Here is a 24,651-nt window from a genome sequence, read left to right as displayed (position 1 = left end):
TTTGTTGGATAAAATTAATGTTAGCATTTTCATGTATGTTTGACACTTATGTTTATCGAAACTTATTATACTACAGTAGTAATGGTAAGACAAACAAGAGATGTAAGTAAGAAAAGATAACAGTATGTACACAATCACACTTTAAAGCGTCGTCTTCACTTCATTTCGGATTAAGAAACAATATGTTACAGTTGACTGAAGTTAAATTTTTAGTCTATTTCAACATGTCATTCAGTATATGAATTTGGGTTGTTCAGCACTGTATAGATGCTGTATGAAATGTTTAAATTTAATTTTACCATGCGTGAAAATACCAACTAATATATCCTTCATATATTATTTTTTTAAATAATTGACTTTTATTTCTTTTTTATTATTATTATGCAGCTGTTTCACTCTTCTGTGTGTTTAACTCATCTGTTATGAATTGAGAGACAAAGTGAGGCACAAATTTTGGCATCGTCTTTAATGAAGGTTAGGTAATTTCTGACTGATGAACAGTGGCTCACTTCTTGAGTAGGCCTATGGTGGTTACAGGCACGGTGTCATAATGTGTTCATGAGTGTATAATCTCGTTGGTTACAGTTGCTATTATTATTATTATTATTATTATTATTATTTACTTACTTACTTACTTACAAATGGCTTTTAAGGAACCCGAAGGTTCATTGCCGCCCTCACATAAGCCCGCCATCGGTCCCTATCCTGTGCAAGATTAAGCCAGTCTCTATCATCATATCCCACCTCCCTCAAATCCATTTTAATATTATCCTCCCATCTACGTCTCGGCCTCCCTAAAGGTCTTTTTCCCTCCGGTCTCCCAACTAACACTCTATATGCATTTCTGGATTATTATTATTATTATTATTATTATTATTATTATTATTATTATTTGAGAAGATTAACTCCATTATGTAGATGAAATTATTGGGATCATCAGTGTGGTTTTAGGCGTAATAGATCGACTATTGATCACATTTTTTGTATTCAACAGATATTGGAGAAAAAATGGGAGTGTAAGGGTACAGTACATCAGTTATTCATAGATTTCAAAAAGGCGTATGACTTGGTTAAGAGGGAAGTTTTATATAATATTCTTATTGAATTTGGTATTCCCAAGAAACTAGTTCGATTAATTAAAATGTGTCTTAGTGAAACTTACAGCAGATTCCGTATAGGCCAGTTTCTATCTGATGCTTTTCCAATTCACTGCGGGCTAAAGCAAGGAGATGCACTATCACCTTCACTGTTTAATTTTGCTCTAGAATATGCCATTAGGAAACTTCAGGATAACAGACAGGGTTTGGAATTGAACAGATTACATCAGTTTCTTGTCTACGCAGATGATGTGAATATGTTAGGAGAAAATCGACAAATGATTAGGGAAAACATGGAAATTTTACTTGGAGCAAGTAAAGCGATAGGTTTGGGAGTAAATCCCGAAAAGACAAAGTATATGATTATGTCTCGTGACCAGAATATTGTACGAAATGGAAATATAAAAATTGGAGATTTATCATTCGAAGAGGTGAAAAAATTCAAATATCTTGGAGCAACAGTAACAAATATAAATGACACTTGGGAGGAAATTAAACGCAGAATAAATATGGGAAATGCCTGTTATTATTCGGTTGAGAAGGTTTTGTCATCTAGTCTGCAGTGAAAAAATCTGAAAGTTAGAATTTATAAAACAGTTATATTACCGGTTGTTCTGTATGGTTGTGAAAGTTGGACTTCACTTTGAGAGAGGAACAGAGATTAAGGGTGTATGAGAAAAAGGTTCTTAGGAAAATATTTGGGGCTAAGAGGGATGAAGTTACAGGAGAATGGAGAAAGTTACACAACACAGCTGCACGCATTGTATACTTCACCTGACATAATTAGGAACATAAAATCCAGACGTTTGAGATGGGCAGGGCATGTAGCACGTATGGGCGATTCCAGAAATGCAAATAGAGTGTTAGTTGGGAGGCCAGAGGGAAAAAGACCTTTGGGGAGGCCGAGACGTAGGTGGGAAGATAATATTAAAATGGATTTGAGATTAAAATGGATTTGAGGGAGGTGGGATATGATGGTAGAGACTGGATTAATCTTGCTCAGGATAGGGACCAATGGCGGGCTTATGTGAGGGCGGCAATGAACCTCCGGGTTTCTTAAAAGCCAGTAAGTTATTATTATTATTATTATTATCATTATCATCCTGAATGGGAAGAACGAACCCTAGGGCTATGTCCATCGAAGAGAACTATTATGCTGATCCTCAGCTGGGTGCATTCCCAACCACACCGTTTTTTTTTTTACCGTTGGTTTACTGCATCTCTATTACATGAAATGTAATACTATATGCATTTACATAATATATTACTAGTTTCAGTATACATTAGGATACAATATTTTTCATTATTTGTTTTCTTGCTACTTATGCATTCTTATTTGTCTGCAGTATGTCAAAGTTTATTTTGTTCACGAACTTTTGGAAATATTTCAGGTTTTTGTCCATTGGCAGCGACCATCAGACCTTAATACACTTCTACGAAATTCGTTTCTTTGAAAATTTAACAACTCTCACTCCCAAAGGATATCGTCTACTGTCTGAGAATATTTTTCTACACATGCATCTGGGATCATCAGTTATTTTAAATCTAAAGAAACATTTACCAAACTTGCTGTGGTCTGTAGTAATAGCAGTGATGTCATGGTTTAAAATTAATTTGTTGTTTAATCTACTTTTCACACTAGGAAAATAAGATTTAATCAGATTTCCATTTGTAGTACTTTTCCACTTGCTATCCCACAGGCGAAGGCTTTCCTCACTCAGTTTGCATTTTAGATGTTTGATTGTAAACCACTTCCAAGTTCGAGCTGCATCCCACTTGTTTGGCCAACTGACCTGCCTTCATTTCCAACATGGGCTGTCACCCATGTCCAATGTATTTTCCACTTTTTGAGTTTTAGTGTTTGTGTATTTCTTTTTATTTCTTCTATGAGTGTGTTGTGTCTACAATTGTTCTTTAGGAGATCCAAGGTTTTTTTTTTTTTAGAAACGTAATTAAACGACATGTTCCATTACAGTTTGTAACACTACATATTCTGCTTTACATGTATATTGTCTGGGATGCATATTAAGTTCAATTCCAGTTGTGTTAGGTTGATGATTGATAAGCTACCATATACCTGATTGTTGACTAATTACAATATAAGCTTGTATTATGCCGCTATTTGTATGCAATGCCTGAGTTTAATAATGTTGTGCTTTGTACAATTTGGCTTTTACTTCTTAATAAATCCGATTCTGTCTTACCTAAATCTACGTTTATGTATTTACACTATGTACAGATATATGCTTATTACTTCTCTGTGTTCTATTCTACTTTTGTAAAGTCAATTAAATTAAAGTCAATTGAATTCACAAATTTGCAAAAGTCTTTTAAGAATCTTTTTGTTAGGTCTCTTCTATCTGGTAGCCAAACTCCTCCCTTGGTTATTATGTTTGCCCACAGTGTTTGTCTTTCCATGTTGTATTTGGGGCATTTGAGCAGAAGATGGTCGACGGTTTGTTCTCCTCCTTCGCAGGGGGCAAGTTGCATCTAGTGTTATGTGTAATCTATAGAAATAGGCTCTTATTCTTCCGTGTCCTGTGAGCATGGTCGTTAGTCCCAATGTAATTGGGATTTTCGTAACTAGTCTCTCTGCGATGCTTGGAAAGTACTTCTTTGTTTCAGCTCTGTTGTTTGTAGCTCGCCATTCTCGTTCCCAACTCCTCATGCTCTCTTCTCGTAGTGTCTTCAGTACTTCGGTCTTTAGTGGCATCTTGTTGAAGGATATGAGCTCGCCACTTCTGGCAGCTTGTTTGGCAAGGTGATCTGCTAATTCATTTCCATATATACCGATGTGAGCCTTGACCCACGAGAATGCTACTGTCCAGTGGTTGCTTTTCAGATAGCTCAATACCTGCCTGATGTTTTCTATTAAGTTGTTGTGATTACTGGTATTTTTTAGCGAGTCTAGTGTAATTTTGCTGTAGTATATAGGGCTAGAGTTTTAGGAGAATTGAGGTTCTGTTGCATTTCTGCTACTGTTTCTAGTGCCTTCAGGATAGCAAGTAGTTCTGCCTGATTGTTAGAGCATTTGTCATCAAGCTTGTATTGTAATTGTTGAGATATCTGACCATTGAGTAGCACCACGATTCCTGAGCCAACTCCATCCTTGGACTTGCTGCCATCAGTATATATTTCCACAGCGTAATCTTTTGCTGGGTCGACATCCTCTACGCCATTGAAATTTGCTGGATGAGGCCATTCCTTTAGTGGTAGCACAGTATCCATGTTGACATTTTCTTTTCCTTTTAGGACATTGTAGTCTTTGGCTATCTCCTGTAATTTGTTATAATAGGTGTCATGCCTGTTACCATGCAGAGTGCTTCCGTAGACGTTCTGAATGATTTATTAACTGCTGGACCTTTATTAGTTTCGTCCGATTCGATTGTTTCTCGAGACTTTTGATCCATACTGGAGCACCGTATGATAGTAAAGGCAGAATTGCACCTTTATAGATCATTCTCAGAGGTCCATGATTCAGCCCCCAGTCGAGCATAGCTGACTTGGATAGTGCATTGATAAGTCTTGTGCTTCTGTCTGCTACGTGTTGGATGTGAGTGCTGAAGTCGAACTTTTCGTCCAGTACAATTCCCAGGTACTTCATTGTTTTTACTTGTTCCAGGAGTTGTTGTTTAAGAATATGTTAGTCCTTTTATCAATATTGCGTCTGTTCTTTCTTATCAACAGTGCTTTAGATTTTTGCTCATTAAATTTTATTTTATTGTTTTTGGCCCAGTTTGAGATCTTCTGAAGTTCCACGTTGGCGTAAATTTAGCTGTGGGTATGTATTGCTGCGTATTTTCCTGATATGTTGTCTATTGTGTGCAATTTCTCTAGGGCCTTCAGTATTGCAACTTGCTCTGCTTGATTATTTGAGCATCTGTTGTCTAATCTGTAACAGAGTTGGTGGACTAGATCTGTCTAGATATAGATAGATATTCTGGCTCCAACCCCTGTTTCAGATTTGCTGCCGTCAGTATGTATCTGGACTGTATACAACTCATCTTCATTCTTGTCTTGTCTTTGGCATTCTCCAGAGTTTGATGTTTATTGGAGTAGTTCCAGCTAATCCACAGAGTGTTTCATGTGATGTTCTGAAGTCTTTGAAGGTTTTTATGTTTACTGGCCTTTGTTTTAGTCTCTTAGGCCCGTATTCACCAACGTCGGTAAAAATTTTATCTCGGTTTTTAGCTACAAAAACTTAGATAATAGCTGCATTTGTATTCACCAACAAAATTATCTCGGTTAATTGGGATTATCTCGGTTTAAAATTTTACCGGAGAAATGTTGGCCAATAAAATTGGAAAAGCTGAGATAATCGGAATAACAAGATGGCGCGTAGACGACTGGAATATTTAACTGATGAAAGGGAAAATGACAGTGATGAGGAATATGGCCAAGAGTACAAAAAATTACGTCCTAGATGGCTAAAAGAACGCGCCACATACTTTCAGGACTACGATGACTCAGATTTTGTAACACATTTTAGATTATCTAAAACTTCAGCTTTATCAGTCTTATCAATGATAGAACATAACCTGGAATTTACAACACATAGGTAAGCTGAATTCTCTACAATACCTATTGTTTATACCAGGGAGAGGCAGCAAAAAATGACTGCACTTTACAGGGGATGTCGGGAACAGATCGCAAGCAATCCATTGCTCGACTCACCGATCAGCTGTAGCAGCACGTGCGGGCCGAGCATTCAGTTTCATTACGGTAGACCTAAATTATTAGTTTCTCGCCATTTTCTGAATAACTTGGTTATGTATTGTCTCGAAGGCATTGCAGCGTCACGAAACTGATGTAGAAATTTGCGAACAGTACAGTCATAAGATTTGTTTTTTAGGAGAAATGTTTAACTAGAAATATTCGTTGTACAATACTATACATCACCATACTGACAGCGAACACAAATAATGTTCAATAACAAGTGTAGTAATGCAACACTACGTAATATCGTACACTCAATAAACACTCTACTCGTCAACTAAACACTCCATACACTTCCTGCTGTCCACACACTCAATCCTCACCACTTGGAATTTTAGGCCTACCGTAATAAAACTGAACGCCTGGCCCACCCGCACTGCTACAGCTGACCGGTGAGTCGAGCAATGGATTGCGGACAATGTGTTCCCCGACGTCTTCTGCATAGTGCGGTAACTTTTCTCTTCCTCTCTGTAGTTACCCAATTGATATACCTATAAGTTAGTGCTATAAATACACACACGTGCATATACATGCATACTAACGATCGTATTGACAGGCATCGTGGTTGGCTATGTATCTTTACATTTTTTCATAAAATTAAGAAAATTAAAATTATATTGAAGTTACTTTTCTCCCATTTTAGGAATCAAGCTGTATCGCCCATAAATCAGCTGCTACTAGCACTAAGATTTTACGCTACTGGTGGTGACCAGCTCAGTGTTGCAGATTACACTGATGTGAGTCAGTCTACAGCTTCCCGAATTGTACATAGAGTCAGCAGTGCCATAGCTGCTTTACGATGCCAGTATATTAATCTTCCGCAAACACCTCACTCTGTACTTCAAACGCAGATGCGTTTTTACAACATAGCCAGATTTCCAAAAGTAATAGGAGCAATGGACTGTACCCATATTAGGATACGATCCCCTGGAGGTAATAATGCGGAACTCTTCTGAAACAGGAAGACTTACTTTTCGCTAAATGTACAAGCAATATGTAAATGCTAATATGGAACTTAGCGGCATAGTGGCTAGATGGCCAGGCAGTAGTCACGACAAGTCAATAATTGTGTACAATGAGCCAGGTTCGAACAGGGGATCTACGGGGATTCAGTGTTACTAGTAGATGCAGGCTACCCCTGTAGATCTTACCTAATGCCTCCTCTGGATATAGTTCATACACCAGCAGAGAATCTCTATAATGAATCGCAAATCAGATCAAGAAATGTAATAGAGAGAACGGTTGGCTTATGGAAACGAAGATTTCCGGTTCTTGCTTTGGGGATGAATGTGACATTAGATCATAGTTTGCCGTGATAACTGCTACAGCGGTACTGCATAATATTCTTTGTCGAGCTGGAGAAGAATTACCTCAGGACGATCCACATCTACAGTTACCTGCACCATGGGCTGAACTCGTAGGAGAAGGGCAGATTGATGGACGACTTTATCAGCAAAATAGACCTATATCTCCCCGCGACAATCTAGTGAGAAGAACAATAATTGGTACCTACTTTAGAAGTCTCCTACCACAGTAGCAGCACAGCATTTCACATTATTAAAAGGTCTTGCATAAATGTTGTGTATTTTTTCTTACACATTATTGTTATATTACAAAACATAAGAAATAATTTGCTTTTTTCATGGTTCAATTCTGTAAACAAATGTACTATTTACATATATTAGGCCTACTTATTCATATCTTTTAATGTACCGACACGGCTAAATTATTTTTTCATATAATGAAAACAATGAAATTGAATTAATAATTATCAGCACAATGCATTGTAACAATTTTAATTGTTGTTTAATAATATTTCAGTTTTCATTTTCTCATGTTTGAGTAGTTAATTTTCTCTTTCAAGTTTTACTCTTTCAATTTCGAGTTTTAATTTTTCCTGCTTCTAGTTGAAGAGAGTGAAGCTCCTTGTTCCACAAGTGTTCTTGTGTTGCTTGTTCAATGCTCTTCATTATTGCCTCAGCCTTCAACTTGTGGATTTTTGCTAAGGGCTCTTCTGACTTGCTAAGCATCGGTCTTCTGCGTTAGTCCAGCTTGGGGGGACATTTTTTGAAGAAGTTGAAGGAGCTGTAACACTGACGTTGGCAGAGTCGTCACAGGCAACTTCACTTATAGCTTCAGTGGAGCAGTTTTTATAGCTTGAACATTAGCGCTGTCGGCGGCTCCACTGCAGCTTACAGTCACAGTCGATTGTAGTGCTGGATGCTTGGGAGACTTAAGCATATTTGGTGTATATTGACCCCAATTGAATTGCGTTGGATGAATCTCAAAATTACTACTTATTTCCGCGGATTATTCTGTCAGCACAATTGTATCACCATTATTAACAACTACAATATCTAACGGTTCACTGTCACCATCATATGGGTTTTTCATTTCCTCTACTGAAAGCCGAATAAGTTCTATTACCCTTTCAAGGATAGGATCATTTGTAATAACCTTACTTGTGCCCCCACCTGTTTTCAATGCTTCCATCTTGATATCCGCCGATGCCTTTCTAGAGCCTTCTTTAAATTTTCCCAAAAATTTCTCAAGTTTGTAGCATCCTGAACAGGCCTGTTTCCTTGAGAATTAAAACTAATAGAAATTGTTTGCCACTGTTCATTTTTCATTTGAGTTGTTACACCATCTGTTTTTTTTATTTTCTATCACATTTATATTTTCTGCCACCAAATCCAATAACAATTCCTTCTCTTGACATGTCATATTAGGTTTCTTTCTATGTTTCTGATCAACACTAGCCATAACTTACGGTAGATAAACTATTTTCGCACACCTAACCTATATACACTCGTAAACTTGTTTATTTTTATCATGAATTTATAGTTTCCATGGCGTTAGTCAATTGTTTCCCTCTATGCTTTCCGTGCTTCGTTATGAAAAAATTAACGCTCGAATGCTGTCTGAAACGAAAACTCCGTTTTTGAAAACCAGGATAATAAATTATGTATTGAATACAGAACTGAGCGTTATCCGAGATAATGGTGTTACCAGAGTTTTAGAAATCTGAGATAATAGCAAATATTACTGACGTTGGTGAATACGGGCCTTAGTGTTGCAAGTTGTTTTTAAGGCATCTATCCAAATGGAAACTCCATAGGAGAGTAGTGATTAGTATTGTTTCCTTGCACAATGATCCGAAACTCGGGAAAACCCCACCAAAATTCATTTTTAAAATTTTTTTTTACTGACGATTTTTGCTTATGGTACTTGATTAACAACATATTGGACCATCTAAGTTCCATACTGAAGGATTTCCAATTAAATAAATATGGTGCTAAGAACAACTTAAATTTGCATAAAGTGAATCTAGGTTCAATGGGTCCGTCTGATTGCTTATCATGTAATGTGTAGTCTTATATTATTTATTTAAGTAGGTTATTTTACAACACTTTATCAATAGCTTAGGTTATTTAGCGTCTGAATGAGATGAAGGTGATAATGCCGGTGAAATGAGTCCGGGGTCCAGCACCGAAAGTTACCCAGCATTTGCTCATATTGGGTTGAGGGAAAACCCCGGAAAAAACCTCAACCAGGTAACTTGCCCTGACTGGGAATCGAACCTGGGCCACCTGGTTTTGCGGCCAGATGCGCTGACTGTTACTCCACAGGCGTGGGCCTTATATTATTAACTATGCCACATTTATTGATAGGATGAACGTTTTTGGCAACTGTTTGTCATCATCAGATCATCATAAGTATCATATTATACACACTAAATACTAAGTACAAATATAAGTCGAATGAAGTAATATTCGGGCAAACAAACATGGTTACCACTTCATGAATGTTACATTATAATTAGTTGCGTCCTGACTCAGCTGTTTACATGAACAATATTTGCATTTTATCATAAATATTAAAATTGAACACAAAATAAAATGACATAAAATAATTATATATGTTATTGATTCTTCATGTGGAAGTATTATGTTGCATATATTGCATAAGTTAAAACAAGCAGGTTACGAACATACTTAATGCAAAATAATTGCTGTGTTTAAAAAATTATGCTGTTGAAATTACATTTACATATGTCAAGTAATCACCTGTGATATTGCATTTTATCATAAATGTTAAAATTGGACACACATTAAATAAAATTGTGACGTGAAATGATTACATATGCTATTGATTCTTCAAGTAAGTAGTATTATGTTTCATATATTGCATAAGTTGAAACAAGCAGGTTACGAACATACTTAATGCAAAATAATAGCTGTGTTTGAAAATTATGCTGTCGAAATTATATTTACATATGTCAAGTAATCATCTATGGTAACATGACATGAGATTAAAATAGTGATAAATATTAAATAAATGATTAAAATACAGCTGAAGGAGAGTTAAATGTGGTACAATTTTGGTTGTCACATCTCGAAGATCAGTCAGCTGGTTTCGGTGTAAACATGCGAAGTTTGAAGTTAAATCAATGTCCAAAATTAATTTTAATTGATCTCGGAGAATATGGTTCTCGGTGTAAAACGTACGTGCAGTGTTGGTTGTTGACGTGATGTGATCAGATCGGTTGTTCAGCTGAGACTGACATTCGAGTTGTGCTCACAAAGTGTAACCTTATATTAATGTTTGTCGGGCGGAACCGGAAGGGTGGGGGAACCTGTATGAAAGCTTGCATGGGTTGTTTTTTTGAAATTAATTTGAACAAATTAAATAAGGGATTGGTGGTATTGCTTATTTGTTCGTTTATAATGGGCAGGGAAAGGATTTATATGTAAATACATATTTACTTATAAAGCTAATATAATTTATATTTTGCATTATCTTTATGTTTCACAATGTGTAGGGTTGAAAAATCCTACTTTTATTTTCCATATTTTTCCATATTTTAGAGTTTAGTACATATTTTCGTTAATTTCCATATATTTTCCATATTTCATATAAAACAGTCCATATTATATTAGGTTTAACAATAAAACAAAACAAAATTCCATTAACTTTTAAAAATACATTTCAACAATAGAGATTTAAACACATGTTCAGTAATCCCTTTAACATCAGAGTTATTTGAAAATTAGCAGTCCTATCAACAATGGGAAAGTAAGTTACAAAACTGTATTAATTTAATTTAAAATTTTTAACAGACTTCAGTTGTGCAGCTCAACAGTTAAATGCCAGTCAGAGTACACATAGGTTCAGTTTTGTAAATCATACTATAAAGACGGTAAATATGCCAAAAGTACGTCATTCAGTCAATTTAAAATCAAAACTAACAAGTTACATTTCAGAATTTAAAGAAGATGGTTTATCAACTGACAATAAAATATTATTTTGTAATTTGTGTCAGTGTGCAGTATCATCTACACAAAAGTTCCTGGTGCAACAACACATTACAACTAGTAAACATCAGGCCAACAAACAACTAAATTCCAAGCAGAGACAATTGTTTTTAACACAACCAACAACATCGAATGTAAGATCTGAGTTTAACATCGACCTGTGCCGTTCTCTCATCTCTGCTGATATTCCTCTCTACAAACTAAAGAATAAGGTCTTCAGGGAATTCCTTGAAAAATATACTCAACATACAATCCCGGATGAGTCAACACTTAGGAAGACGTATGCTCCATCCATCTACGATGAGACAATACAGAAGATAAGAGATGAAATTAAAGATAGTTCAATTTGGGTTTCCATTGATGAGACTCCCGACAAAGAAGGTAGACTTGTTGGTAATGTAGTTATCGGTTTGTTAAGTGAACAATATTCTGAACGAATTCTTTTACATTGTGATGTTCTAGAAAAGTGCAATAACAAAACTATAGTTAAACTGTTCAACGAAGCTATGGGTATCCTGTGGCCAAAGGGTATTATGTACGATAATGTGTTATTCTTTATTAGCGATGCTGCCCCTTATATGGTCAAAGCTGGACAAGCATTATCTGTTGTATATCCTAAATTGACTCATTTTACTTGTGTGGCGCATGCATTTCATCGTGTGGCAGAAGTGGTCAGAGACAATTTCCCTAAAGTAGATTTGTTGATTTCATCAGTGAAAAAAGTATTTCTCAAAGCTCTCAGTAGAGTTAACGTGTTGAAAGAAATGTACCCTGAAATTCCATTGCCACCAAAGCCAATTTTAACTAGATGGGGTACATGGCTAGAAGCAGTTGAATATTATGCCGAACATATAGACTCTATTAACAATGTTCTCCTTGCATTGGACTCTGAAGATGCAGTCTCAATTGATACTGCGAAAACAGTTACCTGTGACATAAGTGTGAAGAATGACTTAGCTCACATTCAGCATACATTTTCATGCATCATAAAAACGCTCAAAAGTCTCCAAAATAGGCACCTTTCACTATCTGAAAGTTTTGAAATTATAAATAGTACTGTGGAACAACTGAATCGTGGTAGAGGTAAAGTTGCAGATGCAGTAAGAGCTAAGGTGGACACTGTACTTTCAAAAAACCCTGGATATGAAGAACTACAAAAGGTTGTTGCTGTGATGAGTGGTGAATCAACAGTGAAGATTAACTTGGACTTATCCCCAGCAGACATTGTGAAATTGAATTATGTACCAGTTACTTCTTGTGACGTCGAACGCTCTTTTAGTCAGTATAAATCTATCCTCAGAGACAATAGAAGAAGATTCACTTTTCAGCACTTGAAAGAAATGTTTGTAACCTATTGTTATGGTAACAGACAATAAAAATTGTGTTTTGTTGAAACTACATTGGAAGATAAGGTACGTCCATTATACTTTTTGTTTAGTTTGATTAAAATGTACCAATATTTAACGTACATAGTCATTTTTTTATAATTTTAAGTCCATATTTAATTCCATATTTTGGTAAAAATCCATATTTAATTCCATATTTTGGTAAAAATAACTACATATATATTTACATATTTCATATATTTTTAGTCCATATAAATCCGTTCCCTGATAATGGGTATGACAGTGTTAGGTGCCTTTGCAATGTAATATTATTCAGATGTGTCAATTAAAGGGTTATCATTGATAATTTTTACTATCTTGACTGCATCTTTTATGTTTATTATTTCATGGCCTTCGTCTATAATGTGTTTAGCAAATTTGGATTTATTTCAACTCTATTTAAAATTGGTTATGTGTTCGTTATACCTAATTTTGAAGTTGCGATGTGTTTGGCCTATGTACACTTTCGAACAGTTTTTGCATTTTAATTGGTAAATTCCACTATTTAGATATGGGTCGATGTTATTCATTTTATTTTGGATCATGTTGTGCAGTTTGTTATTAGTACATAGAGCAATGTGTATGTTTTGTTTTTTGAAAAAGTTGTTTAATTTATTCGAAATTTTTCCAAAGTATGTCATAGCTTGCCATAGTTTTTTGATCTCTAAACGTTCGGGAGAGAGTGTAGTGGATTTCATGATCGATAATTTGGCCTTTCTTTTGTGTATTAATTTGTTGATTACGTGTTTCTCAAAATCATTTTCTATTGCTAAATTTAAAATATATTTATATTCTTTATTATATTTTTCTTTATTATATTTTTCTTTATTACGGGGAATTGAAAGCATCCGATCTATCAGGTATCTAAATTTGCTTAATTTATGAGATGTAGGATGCATAGAATTATTATCAATTGAATGTGATGTGGCCGTTGGTTTTCTATAAATATCAAAGGTTATTTTCGGCAGTTTCAGCTTAATGTTTAAGTCTAAAAAGTTTATGCTCCCATTATTACTTTCCTCGTGTGTAAATTTCATGTCCGGATGTAAATTGTTAAATGTCTCTGTAATAGAACCCGTTTGATCTGCCTTATCGTCATAAATTATTAAGGTGTTGTCTACATACTGTACATAAATAGAAATGTTATTATTTTTTTTTAAGTCAGGGAAATAATATTTGTGTTTTCAGTGTTTTGTAGGAATATGTTAGCTAGAAAACCTGATAAAGGGTCAACCATTGCTAGGCCCTTAGGTTGAGAATAAATCTTATTGTTAAATTTGAAATAATTTTGTTTTAGTGAAAGTTCCAATAGATCGATAACTTGTTGTATTAAATTTCTATTAAGCTGTAGATCATTCAGTTTTGAAGAGATTATTGCTAGAGTTTCCTTTATTGGTATGGTAGTATAGAGGTTTGTAATATCCAAAGACATTAATTTTGTTGTTTTCGTAGTTTTTAACTTTTGTAATTTTTTTTATTAGCTGTTTTATGTTACTTAACCCATTAAGACCCACAATAGCATATCATTATTTATTTTGATATTTTATTACTAAACGAACTCAGATACATTGTTTGAGTATGTACAAACTGGATTTTCGGAAAAAAATTGTCTCATTTGAAATATACAGTGTGTCCTATACATAAGACATTGGGGCTATATGAGAAATGTACTAGTATATTAATTTATGTTACTAAGAAACATTTTCTTTCACACCTTCATCCATTAATTTTACAATTTGTGATATTTCTCAAAACATTTCACACAGAGCCTCCTTTTAAACTTCACACACATTGTTTTCGGCTTTCCCTAGGCACTCCGAAGTTGTTTTCCTGATGGATTTTTTGCTATGAAATGACCAATTTTGTCGAGCCTGACGTCCATAAGACATTTTCTTTTCGATGTGGTCCTGGTCTGGGTTTCAGTGTACCACTACTCTTCAAGAAAAACGTTGCCAGTCTGTAAAATAATAATAATAATAATAATAATAATAATAATAATAATAATAATAATAATAATAATAAATGCATTGTATGTCATATGGTTACTAATATCATAAAATATGTTGATTACTTACGGTCTTCGAAACATAAGCAGGTCATGAGTACCCAGATCAGCAGTAGTGTAGAGCTTCCAGGATGCTTCTGCTACTTTATTCCATATTTGATACAGATATTCTACTGCCTCTTCAGGTGACAGTAAGTTGCGTTGCCTCTTGTCTGAAAAAATCATAATAGAGAAATAATGTGTATTCATTATCTTGAATTATGGTTCTATTAAGAAAATTATATAGATATTTGTTGAGTTTATAATTTGGGGCATTTCTGCAGGTAACTATGGGTCTCATGGATATTTCACCTTTATGTGTTTTTGGAAGGGGCTTGTGGATTTTTTGTAAGCACCGTGTGACTCTTGTTTAGTGGGATTAAATCTGGAGAGTTCTTAATGGCCGATTTTACTGTTGGATCAGTTTTCAATTCCGTAATATGGTTGTTATTAAAGAATGTGTGTGTTTTATCTATGTATTCAGTTTTGTGCATGAGGACCACTGCATCATTTTTATCTGCTTTAATGTGAATAATATTGTTGTCTTCTAATTTTTGTTTAAGATTCTCTATTTGCGTATGGTGGATCTTGGCTTGTTTAAAACTACTATTAGTGTTGGGGTCTGCGATATAATTTTCAATTATTTTCGCAGTACTGTAACTGAGGAATTCTTTGTTATCATGATGACTTGTGATATTACATGTTGGGTTTCAACTGCAAGCGTATCTATTACATTGTGTATGTTTTAGGAGGATAATTATGTTTGTAACCTTTTTTTAAGATGTCAGTTTCATGGTTAGTTAATTGGAGATCAGTTAGATTTACGATTCGATTGTGTTGAGCAATGGGGGTGCTGTTATCCCGTTGCTGTGAAGCGTAATTGAAAATTATATCGCAGACCCCAACACTACTTATGGTCTGCAACATCCCGAAATCCAGCAGATTCATGACCAGCAAATCACAGAAAATCCAACACAAACTGGAGTGCAGTAATTTTCCCGAATTCTTCTGCCTGATGATGATAATAAGGTGATTGTGAGAATTGTTCTGCAATGTTTTGTGTTTCTTCTCTACTGATTCGAAAATGTTCAATAAACTCTTTGTTGTTATATTGCGGAATAGTATCTTCCAAATAATCTCGATTTTTAGGTTGTTTTCTCATTTCTAAAAGCCTCTCCAAATCGTCATCATCGGAGCTTGATTCGTTAAAAAATTCGCCTAAATGTCAGACATTTTACACATACAAACATAACCAATTTAGTAGCATACTGAATTGATTGCTAATGTAATTATGTTTCACATGTGACTACATTACTCATCGAGAGCTCACAATACAAAGCTTATCACATCCCCTGTCAGGTTTAACAGGCAATGAGTGTCACAGTCTTATTTCTTTGGTCTTGGAGAAAGTTGTGGTAGTATATAGATGGCAGTGAATCTGCGCACGCATGTTTTGACTAAAAATGTTTCACTACTGTCAGAAACTGTTTCAATGGTTAGATGATTGTTTCAAATCGTTTGAAAACATTGTATGAACAACAGATTAATAGTCAGCAACTATCATCTTCAGTACTACGAACGCGAAAATGAATATGCGCATGCGTCTGATCAGCAGCAACTGTTTCTTGCTATATTATGAACAAAACTAATATATATGTTTAACTCCTGCTGAGTTCTTGCCTTTTTTCTTGAAACTAACATTACTTGCATATTATTTCTGAAAAGATATTTTATTATCATTGGCCCATCTTGAGATTTTCTGGATTTCGATGTTTGCCTTGTAATCAATTTCCAGAGTGTTTCGATCTTTATTCAGGACTACTACATTGTCTGCAAAAGCGATCAGTTTAGTGCATTTCTTACAGTTTAGATTCAGTAAAGAATCATATTGTACATTCCATAGGCCAGGTCCACAACATGAGCCTTGTGAGCATCCTTTACTTATGTTCCTTTCTATTTCCATGCTGTTAACTGTTAGGGTGCATCGTCTCTTGCTAAGGTAGCTTTTTGTTAAGCTGCATAAGTTCTTCGGGATCACCATGCACTATCAAAGATGCCTGCTGATCAAAGCAACGCACTCTATGAAGTCCTTGATGGCCATAATTGCATCCACAGTACTTGTCGAAAACTGAATTGATTCTTATTCAGTGAATCATTCGAATACAAGTGATGCATTCTTCTGTTTATGAACAGCTTCTCCAGCACCTTTGCTGCTACATTTAATGAACTTAACTACTGGAACAATTTCGGCCTTTTATCCATTATCTTGGAAATATTCCTGTTTCCAGATATTTATGTATAGTGCTGTTATATACAAAGGCGCTATGGTGAAGATATGACAGAGAATGTCACTTGTCACCCTGTCCTCCCCTGGAGCTTTCTTGCAGTTCATGTTGTCAATTATTTCCCAAATTTCTTCTTTTGCGATGGCCTGTCATCATCTGTATTAGGTGGCTGTGTTGTTTTGCTCCTCATTTGCTTGTGGTGTTCATTGTCACTTCTTTCATCTTCTGGAGTGAATCGATCCATATGTAATTTATTGTTTCTGCTAGATCTGTTGTGTAGGTTCAATCTGCTTTCTTTATGGTGGATAGAGTGTAATTGTTTATGATTTTACCGGAAGCCAGTTTATTTGCATCATTCCAAGGGTTTGTGGTATTAGTAATGCTGCAGAACTCCTTCCATGACTTCAGTTTCTCCTGTCAAATGACTTCAGATAATCTCTTTGTTTTGTGATATTTCAGTTTCCTATGCTGACACAGTTCGTCGTCTCCCGATGTCCTCTGGAACCTTCTTCTCTGAATGTTGACCATTTTTCCTCATAATGGTCAGTTCCGTATACCTGTGGTTCTCAACCTTTTTTTGTTCATGGCACACTATCCCATGTAGTGAGTTCTGGTGGCACACTAACGTACGAGTTGGCAACAATGCAAGAGCCTCGGTATAGCGCACTCACAGCTTTCCTTCACCAGTCAGTTGTTTTTAAACTTGCAGTTGTAAAGACATTTTGTCCATATTCTGGCATATTTTGAGGTTAATTGTTAGTTTCACGCGTGTAATTTGAGTTATTGTGTTAATCTAACTTCAGTATGGATAAGTTTTTGAGTAAAAGGAGAAAAATTGAAGATTAGTCGGTGAAAATAATTTAACAGTAACAAAAGTGAGAACGAACCAATTCCAAGTGTAATCGTCGTGAAAGCAGCACAGGGTGGCCTAGAACCTACTGGAATAGTTCGTAACTACCAAGACCGGTATTTAAACTTTGGATTTATGTTCAATGGACCTGAAAACCGTCCTGTGTCGTGTGTGGAGAAGAACTAAGCAACGAATCCACGACCCCTAGTAAATTGAGAAGACTTTTGAATACCAAACATAGTAACTTATCCGAGCCGATTGTTGTCATCGGAAGAAAAGCAAGCAAAAGCTATGGACCGGAGAGAAACTATTTCTGAAGAAGCATAAGTGGGCAGTTATAAAGTTGCCGAAATAGTAACGAAAAAAATGCAGCCCCACACTCATTTTACCTTCCTGCAATGAAATAGTGAAATCGATATTAGGTGACGATGCCGAGGAAATATCCTTGGTTCTATTGTCAAATGATACTATTTCCCAGCGGATTGATGACATGTCTTCAGATATTCAGTGCCCTGTACGTGGAAAGCAAAGCGACGGTCGAGTATTTTCACTACAACTCAATGAATCAACTTACATAACCTAAGTATGAAATATAAGTTATTGAGTTACATTAGATTTGTTAATGAGGATTCGAATATTGAAAAATAGCTTTCATGTACTGCATTACCCTCAACATCATCCAGAACAGATGTATATAATTATCCAGCATCTTGGAATAAAATGGGCTGGGCTTAAGACACTAATAAACATAAAAGAAAAACAAGAAGCACGAGAGACTTCTCTCAGTTGAATAAGAAATGCGTGTGTGTTTGTCTTCAATTCCACCACGAATTAAACGTTTGTGTAAGAAGCAAAAATAAATACTGAATGAAACTACTTTAATTGCTTTTACCAATAACAAAGTCTCAGAAGTTTTACGGCACATCTAGCTGATCTAGCGGCACACACGTTGAGAACCACTGCCGTATACCACCCGGGTACCAATTTGCTTCTGGATGCTCCTGTTGCAGGCTTGCAGATTTTGAATGATTTATTGCAAGCTTTCTGTAATGATGTCTCGAACTTCCAGACACAGAAGACATGATAAGGATGTTCCGAAACGAAGTGCTACATTTCCTGATTCAGCTGGTGTATATCATTTACTTCGCTGCCAAATTGTTCTCTCACTGCTTTTATGAAGTTTCAATAAGGCGTTCATAATCCTCTTCCTTAACTATATACCTTATTCCTTGATAATTAATGTCTCCCTTGGTAACGAGCGACACTATTGTGACACTGTCCCAATTCCGTATTTCTTTCACAAATTGTGTTTCGCATAATGTTAGGTCTACTTTACTAGAACCTCTTCTTGAGTGGAATGTACTCCATTTATCTTCATTCATGATATATAGTTGGTTTTCAATCAGAAATTTCTCGAGAATCCTTCCCCTATTTTTAGTTAAGACATCGTACCACAGCCGTGATCTCGAATTGCTATCAAGCGCTGCTGTTACACCTCTTCCTTTAGCAAAATCCAGTATATTTTTATTTAAGCATGTCAGATTCAATATTTTTCCCTGAATGTCAAAGTACATGCTTGTGGCAATAAGGCTTAATGGATTTTATCTGATTTCAACTACGACTGCATCTTCATCAGAATTCTGGTTTATAATCAATGCATCTGTTGATTTGTTTCCTACAACTATAGCTACACTGCTGATGTATTATTTGGATAGAATTCCCGTGGGTTTGTTCTCAAATAGGTGTGGTTCTTTTAAGAAGGCTATGTCTATCTGTAATTCCGTGACTAATTGTGTGACGTTATGCTTTGAAGTGTTGTAGGTTAATTTGTAGGCGTCTTAAAATAGGCGAGCTTACTAAGTAGGTTGTTTTGTTCAAGATTCTATTCGTTGGTGGGGCCATTAATAATTCTTCCTTTTCTTAGACCTGCAAACAGACTAGGACAGTTTTTATCTAACGATGAATGATTGTCGCATATTTTCTCTCCTTTATTGTAATTATTAAATGTTGCTTAGTTTATGTATTTGAAAGCTGTTGAGTCTGTACACTCTTTCAATTTATGTTTGCCTGCACACAGTGAGTAGGATTCTTCAGCTACACAATTTCCATGTTTATGATTGTATCAACTACAGGTAAAGCACCTTATGGGGACAGTGTAGTCTTCTAGATTACAAATTACCCAACCCATTTTAATTTTATGTTGCAAGAGTTTTTTTTCGCGCTTCTGATCCCACGTCAACTACTAAACATCTGTTGTTCGTCTTGTTGTGGTATATGAATTTTGGTTTGATGTCTCCTTTCTGTAGTGTTAATTCTGAGTTTTGAGTTCTGATTATTTCTTCAGCATAGTCTTTGTTGACATCATTAGGTGTATTGTATATGACTAGGTTTGGGTTCCTTAATGTTGCAACTTTTGCCTCCAGAGTCTGTCCACAATATGAATTGATTGTCGTGCTGAGGACTTCTATTTCTTCTTTGCTTCCTGTCTCAATAAGCACTCTTCCATCCTTGAGTGATTTGAGAATCTTTATTCCTACATTTATAGTAGCTGAGTTTATTTTATTCTTCAGAGTTGTCTTCATGGATTCTGCAGATTCGTTTATTTTGTGTGTGTGTGTGTGTGCGTGCGTGCGCGCGCGCTATTATTGACAGCATGCCCCATTACAATAAAAATAATACTACATGCCTTGCTAGTTGTAGTCTATATTTACAATATAATAATTGTTTATCGTTTCTGTCATTCTCTTACACCAGCGATGTCAAGGTCAAGAGCTCCTACTTGATTCTATGGGCGATCGGGCGCTGACTCGTTGCAATGAATCTATTTAGCAGTCAGCAGTAGTGAACTAAAAGGGGTGCGCAAAATGAGCTCTATTGGTCTACCACTGCCAGGCGAATTAAACTGCTTCTATTAAACAGTAGATAGTTTCTGTTAAACAGTAGATAGCGTGTCATACTCATAAAAAACAAGAAATCAAAGCATGCTTTGCAGCAGGTAGGCTACTCACTATAAATGCAATGAATTATAAAATAGTACAATTTAATAATAAACATAGACTCTCCTTAACTTACACAGTTTCAGATAATCCACCTGCAATTAATTGTTACATGATTATGAAACTATACAATTATTAGTACACAAACATTGCTGTTCTGTTTCAAATTAATATAAAAGTAAAATAAATCATAGGACATTCTGAATCTGTAAAAATGAAATAATAGCTCTACAACAAATAACAAACATTAGGCCTAATCTCTTTAACTTGTACAGTTTTACATAATGATGCCCATATAATAAATTGTTATGTAATTGTTACATAATAATGTACTTATTATGTACATTAGTAACTAATTGATAACTTATTGCACTCATACAAAAAGACACAAGAAATCATAGCATGTTTTGCAGCAGGTACCTCACTAATAACTGCAATGAATTTTAAAATAGTACGATAAATAATAAACATAGACTCTGCTTAATTTACAGAGTTTCAGATAATAAGTAGAATCCAATTAATTTCTATATGATTATGTAACTATGCAATTATTAGCACATAAATATTGCTGTTCCGTTTCAGATTAATGTAACTGTGCACCTGTAAAAATTAAATAATAGGTCTCAAACAAACAATAAACATAATTCTCTTTAACTTATGCACTTTTAGAAAATGAGGCCTATGTAATTAATTGCTGTGTAATTGTTACATAACCTTGTACTTAGTATTATGAACATTATTAATTAATTGATAACAAAAAGACAACAAGAAATCAAAGCATGTTTTGCAGCAGATACCTTTGTAATAAATGAAATTAATTATAAAATACTGAAATAAATAACAAATATAGACTCTCCTTAACTTATATAGTTTCAGATAATAATAATTAGTACCGGTATATAATATATTGTTATATAATGATCTCATATGTAATTATTAGTACATAATCTTGCTTGTCTTTTTTTAAACTTAGACAAATGTAAAAGAAATCGTAGGACATTCTATATTTGGAAAAAAAAAATGAATAGGCCTAAAACAAATAAACATAAATTCTGTTTAACTTGTGAGTTTCAGACAATGAAGCCTATTTTATTAATTGTTCTGTAATTGTTATATAATAATTTACTTATTATGTGAACATCACATTTAAAAAATCAAATTAGATTCCTAACTTTTCACCTAATTCAGAATTGCTCTTTCTGCTTTTAGCTAACACCAACCTTCTTATGTCCGGCGAAATATTGTTCCCTGTAGCAAGACGTAGCACTGCCCGCATATTATCATCAGATATTCTTGATCTCAATCTTGGTTTTGTGATGTTCATAAGTGAGAAAAACTGCTCACATGCGTAGGTACTACCAAACATAGAAATCATTTGTGTCGCAAATCTTCTCACCGCCGGATACAGCTCGGAATTTAAAGCTTTGTAAAATCTGAGAAGATTTTTACGATCATAATATGTCTTTGTTGGAGCATCATTAATCAAGTCAATAATTTCTAATTGTAATTCAGGTGGTACATTTTCTGGGTTTGATGAGTATGGATCGCAGAACAAATCTAACTTGGGCTGGAGCAAGTCAATATCTTTGAATCGCTTGTCGAACTCTTCCCCGAGATCTTTCAAAACACTGCAGTATTTAACACTGTTGAGCACTAAGTTCAGTGATTGAAGGCGTTGAGAATGATAAAAATTGTTCTGTGATATCTGTGACATCCACAACGAAATCTTCATCTTAAAGCTCTTAATAATCGCCATCAAATCACAAATTAATTGATTCTTTCCCTGTAACCTCATATTCAAAACATTGAGATGCTCAAATATATCTACCAAAAAGGCAAGTTCCTCGATCCATGTAGAGTCAACTAGTTCTGGAATTTCTCTGTTTTTCTCTATCATGAATTCTGATGTGTATTCGCGCATTTCAAAGAATCTGGAGAGAACTTTTCCTCTGCTTAGCCAGCGGACATCACAATGATAAGAAATATCGTGAAACTGAGCATCTATGGACTGTAGAAAATCTCTGAACTGACAGTGGTTAAGAGCATGTGATTTAATAAAATTTATGGATTTCACAACAACATCAAAAACTTTCTTTATATCAAGATTCTTGCTGCACAAAACCTGTCGATGAATGATGCAATGAATGCTGACAATGACACAGTAGGGGTTAACTGCTTGCATTCTATTTTTTAAAATCCCCACGAAGCTGTTTTGTTTTCCTGTCATAGCAGATGCACCATCTGTGGTCACTGATGTTAATTTATTCAAGGGGAGACCCATTTTATCGAGTGACTGCTCAATACCTGTATAAATATCTTTTTCTGTAGTATTCCTCTTCAGAGAAATTAAATCTAGAAATTCTTCAGTTACATTCAGGTCTTCGTCTACACCACAAATGAATACCACAAGTTGTGCAGTATCACAAATATCTGTGCTTTCATCACGGCACAAAGAATAATTAACAAATGTGTCTTTCAGCCATTTCAATTGTTCCTCTACATCTTCAGAAAGTTCTTGAATTCTGGTAGCAACAGTATTTCTCGATAGAGGAATTGCACTGTATTTATGAATCTCATCTGGTGACAAGATACTAGCAGTCTTAGTTAAGCATTCCTTAATAAATTGTCTGTCAGTGAACGGACGACATGTCTGTGCAATTTTTAGACACAGCTCATAACTGACATGTAATAAATCTGCACTATTAGTACCACACGCTCTTGTTTGTACTTCATTCTGTAAACATACAGTAGATACAGTGCGATGAGAAAGAAGCTCCACCAGTACTACATCTACACTACTACTTAATATCATGAACAAAATTTGAATACTTACACCATTCTTTAGATCGACTAATAATTTCAGGTGATCAACTCCTTCATAACTCTTAAATCTGTTTGCATGAAAGTTATCATAGTGGCGTTTGACACTGCTTTTCTTTGTAATTAAATGCTTTCCGCATACCAAACAAAGAGCATCACCTCCACTTTCACTACATAAGAATTCAAGGGTCCAGTCAGCCTGAAACTTGCTGTACGATTTCTTCTGCTCCATCGCCAATGTATAATGTACTACCCTTGTGTTCACCAGTGGCTGGTACGCGCATGCCCTACATGCTCTGTATAGCGCATATGGGCTGTGAGGCACACCTGCGTTCTCGTTGACATCACTGTCTTACACTATTGGCTTATTTAGGTTTGATATTTGGTTGTGAGAATCTGAGTCTTTCACTATATCTAGTGCCTACTCTTATCTATCCTAGGTTAAATTATCCTAAGTTAACTCGTCTAAATTTATCGCGTTGACATAGTTTATGAATGTATGCGTATGTTCTTGCATTAGTTTATGCTTTGTGAACGTCCATTTACCAGTTTTCCATAGCATTTCCTGCTGGAACGCTAGTCTTTCTTCGTCCATTTTTGGGCACTCAAAAAGGAGGTGATCGTCGATATGTACCTCTGCTTCACACATGCACGAGGGATTGTCCCTCAGTTGAATCTGTAGAAGTAAGCACTGGTTTTTCCATGTCCAGTTAGGAAAGTTGTGACCTTCCCATTAAGTGGAATGTTAAGGTGTAACCTCTCTTACACTGGGGAAAAACGATTTTGTCACTGCACCATTTTTCGTGTTTTGCCACTCACTTTCCCTCTTAACCACACTTTCTTCTTGAAGTTATCGCATAATGTCGCTGATGGTATCCTGTCGAAGCTCACTGGTAATTCGTTGTTACTTGCTGCCTGTTTTGCTAAGTGGTCGGCCAGCTTGTTCTCTGCAAGTCCAACATGTGCCTTGACCCGGGCGATGTGAATAGTCCAGTTTAGTGTTTCAGTTTTCTTATCTGTTTTCTAATTTGTTCTACCAAGTGGCGATGGTTATTGAAGTTTTGTAAGGAATCGAGTGTGATTCTGCTGTCCATATGAATCATCGGTGATTTTCGAATATTCTGCAGTTGTTGGAATAATTCA

General features: G+C 35.4%; 1 protein-coding gene across 3 annotated transcripts in view; it reads left to right on the top strand.

Annotated features, from left to right (window-relative positions):
* Positions 1–24,651, top strand: part of SiaT (beta-galactoside-a-2,6-sialyltransferase) — a 234,390-nt gene that overhangs the window by 69,832 nt on the left and 139,907 nt on the right. The window contains exon 6 of one of the 3 annotated variants that reach the window (XM_069833543.1): positions 6,457–10,537. The exons of the other annotated variants lie outside the window; for them this stretch is intronic. The gene's annotated coding sequence lies outside the window, so the exon portion shown is untranslated. Of the gene's footprint in view, positions 1–6,456; positions 10,538–24,651 lie in introns of those variants that run through there. 3 annotated transcript variants of the gene reach the window in all.

The sequence above is a fragment of the Periplaneta americana genome, chromosome 8, assembly GCF_040183065.1.
Source record: "Periplaneta americana isolate PAMFEO1 chromosome 8, P.americana_PAMFEO1_priV1, whole genome shotgun sequence".
Lineage (NCBI taxonomy): Eukaryota > Metazoa > Arthropoda > Insecta > Blattodea > Blattidae > Periplaneta > Periplaneta americana.
This window is presented reverse-complemented; position numbering and strand designations above follow the sequence as displayed.